The 9344-nt window shown below is 42.8% G+C and overlaps 1 long non-coding RNA gene across 1 annotated transcript; it reads left to right on the top strand.

The window, feature by feature from the left end:
* Positions 1 to 2679: 2679 nt before the first annotated feature.
* On the top strand, positions 2680 to 3558 carry LOC115148227 (uncharacterized). Its single transcript, XR_003866603.1, has 3 exons — positions 2680 to 2920; positions 3033 to 3329; positions 3487 to 3558. It is a non-coding gene; the product is annotated as an uncharacterized LOC115148227 (long non-coding RNA).
* Positions 3559 to 9344: the final 5786 nt, after the last annotated feature.

Below are 9344 nucleotides of genomic sequence, written 5' to 3'. Positions count from 1 at the left end.
GGCCAGAAGTATACAGAATGATGTTGTCTGCGTAGAGGTGGATCAGAGACTCACCAGTAGCAAGAGCGACATCATTGATGTATACAGAGAAAAAAGTTGGCCCAAGAATTGAACCCTGTGGCACCCCCATAGAGACTACCAGAGGCCCGGACAACAGGCCATCCGATTTGACACATTGAACTCTATCAGAGAAGTAGTTGGTGAACCAGGCGAGGCAATCATTTGAGAAGCCAAGGCTATTGAGTCTGCCGATGAGGATGTGGTGATTGACAGAGTCGAAAGCCTTGGCCAGGTCAATGAATACGGCAGCACAGTATTGTTTCTTATCGATGGCGGTTACGATATCGTTTAGCACCTTGAGTGTGGCTGAGGTACACCCATGACCAGCTCTGAAACCAGATTGCATAGTGGAGAAGGTGCGGTGGGATTCGAAATGGTCGGTAATCTGTTTGTTGACTTGGCTTTCGAAGACCTTAGAAAGGCAGGGTAGGATAGATATAGGTCTGTAGCAGTTTGGGTCAAGAGTGTCCCCTCCTTTGAAGAGGGGGATGACAGCAGCTGCTTTCCAATCTTTTGGAATCTCAGACGACACGAAAGAGAGGTTGAACAGGCTAGTAATAGGGGTTGTAACAATTTCGGCAGATCATTTTAGAAAGAAAGGGTCCAGATTGTCTAGCCCGGCTGATTTGTAGGGATCCAGATTTTGCAGCTCTTTCAGAACATCAGCTGACTGGATTTGGGAGAAGGAGAAATGGGGAAGGCTTGGGCGAGTAGCTGTGGGGGGTGCAGTGCTGTTGACCGTGGTAGGGGTAGCCAGGTGGAAAACATGGCCAGACGTAGAAAAATGCTTTTTGAAATTCTCAATTATAGTGGATTTATCGGAGGTGACAGAGTTTCCTATCCTCAGTGCAGTGGGCAGCTGGGAGGAGGTGTTCTTATTCTCCATGGACTTTACAGTGCCCCAGAACTTTTTGAGTTTGTGTTGCAGGAAGAAAATTTCTGCTTGAAAAAGCTAGCCTTGGCTTTTCTAACGGCCTGTGTATATTGGTTTCTAACTTCCCTGAAAAGTTGCATATCACCGGAGCTGTTCGATGCTAATGCAGATGTTTTTGTGTTGGTTAAGGGCAGTCAGGTCTGGAGAGAACCAAGGGCTATATCTGTTCCTGGTTCAACATTTCTTGAATGGGGCATGCTTATTTAAGATGGTGAGGAAGGCATTTAAAAAAAACAACAACACAGCTAATACAAGTGCTCCACCAGTCCTGCTAAGACATAGACAAGAACATCTAGCAGAATTAGATGTTCTGCAAGATGTCACCATAACTGAATTTATACCCCTTCCAATCCAAAATCAACATGCATGGCAAGTATAGTAGATATCACAATATTAATAAATAATGTTGTGAAACAGAGAAGGATGTGACATGTGGACTTAGTGCAAGAGAGATACTACACGTGAATGATCTCTCCAGTGACTATTGATAATGCAGTTGATCAGAGAGGAAGATTAATGAGTTAGCCAGCTAACTTTGATAATGAACCAGAAAATCAATCGTTATTTCGAGCTTAACTTTATGTGTTTTTGGATGATGAGTCAATTAGACCATACCTATTTCAAGCTTAACTTTCAAAAAAATTCTAAGTTATTTCAGAATATTTAGGCAAGTTAGCTTGCTAACTCATTGATCCTGCTTTGTAGTATACCCCTTTGGTCCCCCTGACTTGAATGTCTGGTTGTCTGTGTGGGTGGAATCAATTGAGGTCAGAATAGGGCATGAGTCAAGTGAGGTATCTTTTTATCCGAATGAAACAGTGTGGTGAAGAAAAGAGAGCTTTTTCATGGAGCTGATTTATTAGGCATGTACCCATTATTGGTGTCCTATATCTTATTAACATTACAAATGTCCATGAGAACTGTAACTATATTGTCTGTTTGTCTCATTCACCTATGATGCCTAATGAATGCTTACTGAATCATTTAACATCCACATACATTTCAGTCATTCCACATACATTTCTTTATGCAAAGTCCCCCTCACAGTCACAACTCTCTCAAGTGTTGTAGGACAACAAATAGCAATGTTACGATATATATATATTTATATATATATATATTTTTGTTCAGTGTATATTTCCTTTTATATGTCCCTCTGTTTTGATCGACACATTTTTTCTTCTGAAACACTGTGGTCTCTGTGAACTTCCTTCATCTGTTGACAAGTTAGCCCACATGACCCCACCAAAACACAAAGAGAAAGAAGGGTAGAAAAAGGAACACATTCAACAGATGATATTAGTTAACAGACACCGTGGGTGTTTTGTTATCTTCTGCCTCTGTCTCTCTAGACTAAGTAAAGGTAAGTTTCAACAATATTTTTTTAATAGTATGCTATTTTGTACCTTTGACATGCACTGGTAGATAATTACATTTAATTAACTGTGTTTTCCCCCTTGCATAAGAAATAAGCAAATTGATGACACTGTAATGTCTGAAAATATCAATAAAGCTTGTTATGGATGGTAATGTTTAGGGAATATCTTATCAAAATGTGACAGAACCTAATGGAATGTTTTACTTGGGTCAGCAGGATATCATTGTGACTGCATATAAGCCTGCACATATCAGAGCTAGAATTGGAGCCGCTGTAACCTTACACTGCCAATTCACGTACACTAGAAATGGAACTAAACTGATTTTTAAGAAATTCTACATAGCACCACCCAGTAGGGATGTCAATGGAACTGGAGTTATGAACTGTTCAAATGCTATTTCACCAAAATACTTGTTAGTCTGTGCATAGTCCCTTACCATTGAGCGCCACCGGCCCATGCACAACCAAGTGTATTATTGTCAAGTGGAAATGCCAAATCCTGACCGGACAACCAGAATTCAAGGACGGAACCAAGGTTTCACCCTACTGTAAGTAAAAGAATAGAGTAGTAACAAATTTACCAATATAGAAAAGATAAATAATCATCAAGTATCATGTTATTTATTGTAATCAGTTTCTGTTTTGTTTCTCATGTCAAAGTGGAGCCCACCACTGTTCATATAAGACCAAAGAGCATAGCTCTGGGAGTGATAGGGGAACTTGTCTGCACCACCACCAGGTTCTACGCCGGAGGTGTACATCTTCTCTGATCTTGTGGTCCTCACCATGTACCACCAGGCAATGACGCCATCAGCATAAACAATGCAGATGGCACCTGCTCTCTGCACAGCCAACTCAGGTCCATCCCTGTGGCAGTGAACCAGTCCATTGAGTGCACCTGTATGGTGTCTCATCCACTCTGGCCAAATGAGAAAAGGGCAAGATACACAAATGGATGTGAGTCTATACCACAGAATATGTGACTCACTCCCACAATCGGAGTCTCCAGTAGCAACAATCTAAATTGAGATTTATGTGCAGTACTGATATCATGCTAGAAGTAGCATCACACTGAATGTACAGTAATATTGTAGTCTATGTCTTTCCATTGTAGATGGGCCCAGCACTGTGACTGTGAGGAACCACTATGGGGCTGCGACACAGGACTCCCTGTGCATGGCTGTTGGATCCTCCCTGACTCTCAGCTGTACTGCAGATGGAAGTCCCAGGCCACAGATGTGGTGGCAGCGGGAAGGCAGTAGCAGCCACAATATCAGCGTGACTCTCCACATCCCTGCAGCTCAGGTACGGTCCAACGGACCGTATGATCAAGTAGGCAGACAATAGTACATTACTATTGATATATTATTATATAAGAATAATATACTGTTATTATTATACTAATATTATATTCATATGTTGAATTTACACATAGGACTTACCCCAGTGTTTTACCCAAAAGACTCAGACTTTGGTGTTTTCACCTCCATGGCCCGGCTCCAGTGTCTCACCCGACCATGGCCTCAGTGGACCTGCTCTGACTTGGGGCCAAGGTCAGGCAACTGGTACTATGCAGCTGGCATTTGGCTAACTGTGAACATGGGTTAACACCTTCCACGCTTAACACCTTCTCACAAATCAAGCTGTCTTTCTGATGCAGAGGTTGTTGATTCTGCTCTTCACGTCCCCAATGTCAGCCCTAGCTATGGAAACACAGATCTCAAAGAATAACACTAGAGCTTACATGAACATAATCACTGGCAACACACTGGTGCTGTATTGAAAAACCCCTATTTGTCACGACTTCCTCCGAAGTCGGTCCCTCTCCTTGTTCGGGCGGCGTTCGGCGGTCGACGTCACTGGCCTTCTAGCCATCGCCAATCCACTTTTCATTTTCCATTTGTTTTGTCCTTGTCTTACACACCTGGATTCCCCCAAATACGTGTTCATTATTTAAATCTCTGTTCCCCCATGTTTGTTTGTGAGTGATTGTTTGTATGTAATACAGTCTGTTATTGTGGGCTAGATTATTGCGTTGTATTATTGATTCTTTGAGTAAATTATGTTTATTACTCATATCTGCTGTCCTGCGCCTGACTCCTCTACACCAGCTACACACAGGCATATTACACTATTAGTACATTACTACATCTGCATGCCATGATGTCAGGTCATAATGGGCAATGTCTCAATCTTCTTGAGAGTAAGACTTGGTGTCTGACCAAACCACTGTCTCACCACCATTTTTATGCCACATTCATGTGCTAGTCGGAACTAGGAAACTCAGAAATGTCCAATTTGTTTTAACTGGTTGAACGCGGCACGTGTATAACTATATACAACCAATTAGCAAGTCTGAATTTTCAGAGATTCCTAGTTCCGACTAGCATGTGAATGCGGAAAATATACTACTGATGATACCCACAAGTCTGTCATAGACCTAGCGCATAATGAGTCACTGGGCTCTATTTTCAGCTGGTGCTAAGTAGGCGCAAGTGTAATCACACATTAGTTTAAAATATCGCACTGGCATTTTCCAGCCCTAATACCAGGTTTGGCAATTTAACTGTCTAACATCAGCACACTTGCGCTAAGGTGGGAGGGGTGGCAATATTTGAGGTTTGTCCTTAAAAGCAAGCGTAAAAGTGATATTTTAATGCAGCTATAATTGGAAGTTTTAAGGTGTTTTTACTGACATACACTACTCAAAAAAATAAAGGGAACACTAAAATAACACATCCTAGATCTGAATGAATGAAATAATCTTATTAAATACTTTTTTCTTTACATAGTTGAATGTGCTGACAACAAAATCACACAAAAATAATCAATGGAAATCCAATTTATCAACCCATGGAGGTCTGGATTTGGAGTCACACTCAAAATTAAAGTGGAAAACCACACTACAGGCTGATCCAACTTTGATGTAATGTCCTTAAAACAAGTCAAAATGAGGCTCAGTAGTGTGTGTGGCCTCCACGTGCCTGTATGACCTCCCTACAACGCCTGGGCATGCTCCTGATGAGGTGGCGGATGGTCTCCTGAGGGATCTCCTCCCAGACCTGGACTAAAGCATAGTCTGTGGTGCAACGTGGCGTTGGTGGATGGAGCGAGACATGATGTTTTTTTACTTTTTCCCTCACTCAACTTTTTTTTCATTCAACTTTCCTACCCCGGAGGTTTTATCTGGACATGGTTCGTCAGGACTTCAAACAGCCGAAGCTAAGTAACATTAACATGATGCCTTCTAATTGCAGTCGTTGTACTCATAATATACAGGAGAACGATCGCCTTACGGCAAGGATAGCTGTGCTGCAAGCCCAGCTTCAGACGCAATCGTTAGGCAAGGGTCATTTCAGTGTAGGAAAGGATGAAACAGCGTCTGTGCCACCAGCAAGTACAGATAGTAACGTTAGTATAAACCCCCTCGCACGGTCCCCGCAGCCGGACATCTTTCTCATGGCGTCTGGAGGGAAACGCTGTAGGAATGCTCAACCGGTGTCGCTTATTCAGCCGACAGAAACTTTCAACCGGTTCTCCCCGTTAAGCGAGTCGGAGTCGGAGGCCGAGACTTCTCTGGTCTCTGCTCCTCCCGTTGTGGGGTCTGAGACGCCGACGGCTCCCACCATTAGCTCTGACAAATTGAAAACCCTAGTCATTGGCGACTCCATTACCCGCAGTATTAGACTTAAAACTAATCATCCAGCGATCATACACTGTTTACCAGGGGGCAGGGCTACCGACGTTAAGGCTAATCTAAAGACGGTGCTGGCTAAAGCTAAAACTGGCGAGTGTAGAGAGTATAGAGATATTGTTATCCACGTCGGCACCAACGATGTTAGGATGAAACAGTCAGAGGTCACCAAGCGCAACATAGCTTCAGCATGTAAATCAGCTAGAAAGATGTGTCGGCATCGATTAATTGTCTCTGGCCCCCTCCCAGTTAGGGGGAGTGATGAGCTCTACAGCAGAGTCTCACAACTCAATCGCTGGATGAAAACTGTTTTCTGCCCCTCCCAAAAGATAGAATTTGTAGATAACTGGCCCTCTTTCTGGGATTCACCCACAAACAGGACCAAGCCTGGCCTGCTGAGGAGTGACGGACTCCATCCTAGCTGGAGGGGTGCTCTCATCTTATCTACGAACATAGACAGGGCTCTAACTCCTCTAGCTCCACAATGAAATAGGGTGCAGGCCAGGCAACAGGCTGTTAGCCAGCCTGCCAGCTTAGTGGAGTCTGCCACTAGCACAGTTAGCGTAGTCAGCTCAGCTTTCCCCATTGAGACCGTGTCTGTGCCTCGATCTAGGTTGGGCAAAATTAAAAATGGCGGTGTTCGCTTCAGTAATCTTACTAGTATAAAGACCTCCTCCATTCCTGCCATTATTGAAAGAGATTGTGATACTTCACATCTCAAAATTGGGTTACTTAATGTTAGATCCCTCACTTCCAAGGCAGTTATAGTCAATGAACTAATCACTGATCATAATCTTGATGTGATTGGCCTGACTGAAACATGGCTTAAGCCTGATGAATTTACTGTGTTAAATGAGGCCTCACCCCCTGGTTACACTAGTGACCATACCCCCCGTGCATCCGGCAAAGGCGGAGGTGTTGCTAACATTTACGATAGCAAATTTCAATTTACAAAAAAAAAACAATGACGTTTTCGTCTTTTGAGCTTCTAGTCATGAAATCTATGCAGCCTACTCAATCACTTTTTATAGCTACTGTTTACAGGCCTCCTGGGCCATATGCAGTGTTCCTTACTGAGTTCCCTGAATTCCTATCGGATCTTGTAGTCATAGCAGATAATATTCAAATTTTTGGTGACTTTAACATTCACATGGAAAAGTCCACAGACCCACTCCAAAAGGCTTTCGGAGCCATCATCGACTCAGTGGGTTTTGTCCAACATGTCTCTGGACCTACTCACTGCCACAGTCATACTCTGGACCTAGTTTTGTCCCATGGAATAAATGTTGTGGATCTTAATGTTTTTCCTCATAATCCTGGATTATCGGACCACCATTTTATTGCGTTTACAATTGCAACAAATAATCTGCTCAGACCCCAACCAAGGAAGATTAAAAGTCGTGCTATAAATTCTCAGACAACCCAAAGATTCCTTGATGCCCTTCCAGACTCCCTCTGCCTACCCAAGGACGCCAGAGGACAAGAATCAGTTAACCACCTAACCGAGGAACTCAATTTAACCTTGCGCAATACCCTAGATGCAGTTGCACCCCTAAAAATTAAAAACATCTGTCATAAGAAACTAGCTCCCTGGTATACAGAAAATACACGAGCTCTGAAGCAAGCTTCCAGAAAATTGGAACGGAAATGGCGCCACACTAAACTGGAAGTCTTCCGACTAGCTTGGAAAGACAGTACCGTGCAGTATCGAAGAGCCCTCACTGCTGCACGATCATCCTATTTTTCCAACTTAATTGAGGAAAATAAGAACAATCCGAAATTTCTTTTTGACACTGTCGCAAAGCTAACTAAAAAGCAGCATTCGCAAATGGAGGATGGCTTTCACTTCAGCAGTAATAAATTTATGAACTTCTTTGAGGAAAAGATCATGATCATTAGAAAGCAAATTACGGACTCCTCTTTAAATCTGGGTATTCCTCCAGGGCTCCATTGTCCTGAGTCTGCACAACTCTGCCAGGACCTAGGATCAAGGGAGATACTAAAGTGTTTTAGTACTATATCTCTTGACATAATGATGAAAATAATCATGGCCTCCAAACCCTCAAGCTGCATACTGGACCCTATTCCAACTAAACTACTGAAAGAGCTGCTTCCTGTGCTTGGCCCTCCTATGTTGAACATAATAAACGGCTCTCTATCCACCGGATGTGTACCAAGCTCACTAAAAGTGGCAGTAATAAAGCCTCTCTTGAAAAAGCCGAATCTTGACCCAGAAATGATAAAAAACTATCGGCCTATATCGAATCTTCCATTCCTCTCAAAAATGTTAGAAAAAGTTGTTGCGCAGCAACTCACTGCCTTCCTGAAGACAAACAATGTATACGAAACGCTTCAGTCTGGTTTTAGACCCCATCATAGCACTGAGACTGCACTTGTGAAGGTGGTAAATGACCTTTTAATGACGTCAGACCGAGGCTCTGCATCTGTCCTCATGCTCCTAGATCTTAGTGCCGCTTTTGATACCATCGATCACCACATTCTTTTGGAGAGATTGGAAACCCAAATTGGTCTACATGGACAAGTTCTGGCCTGGTTTAGATCTTATCTGTCGGAAAGATATCAGTTTGTCTCTGTGAATGGTTCGTCCTCTGACAAATCAATTGTAAATTTCGGTGTTCCTCAAGGTTCCGTTCTAGGACCACTATTGTTTTCACTATATATTTTACCTCTTGGGGATGTCATTCGAAAACATAATGTTAAATTTCACTGCTATGCGGACGACACACAGCTGTACATTTCAATGAAACATGGTGAAGCCCCAAAATTGCCCTCGCTAGAAGCCTGTGTTTCAGACATAAGGAAGTGGATGGCTGCAAATTTTCTACTTTTAAACTCGGACAAAACAGAGATGCTTGTCCTAGGTCCCAAGAAACAAAGAGATCTTCTGTTGAATCTGACAATTAATCTGGATGGTTGTACAGTCGTCTCAAATAAAACTGTGAAGGACCTCGGCGTTACTCTGGACCCTGATCTCTCTTTTGAAGAACATATCAAGACTGCTTCAAGGACAGCTTTTTTCCATCTACGTAACATTGCAAAAATCAGAAACTTTCTGTCCAAAAATGACGCAGAAAAATTAATCCATGCTTTTGTTACTTCTAGGCTCGACTACTGCAATGCTCTACTTTCCGGCTACCCGGATAAAGCACTAAACAAACTTCAGTTAGTGCTAAATACGGCTGCTAGAATCCTGACTAGAACCAAAAAATTTGATCATATTACTCCAGTGCTAGCCTCCCTACACTGGCTTCCTGTTA

The sequence above is a fragment of the Salmo trutta genome, chromosome 15 (assembly GCF_901001165.1).
Source record: "Salmo trutta chromosome 15, fSalTru1.1, whole genome shotgun sequence".
NCBI lineage: Eukaryota > Metazoa > Chordata > Actinopteri > Salmoniformes > Salmonidae > Salmo > Salmo trutta.
The sequence above is the reverse complement of the archived record's forward strand: the minus strand, read 5'-3'. Positions and strand labels throughout refer to the sequence as shown.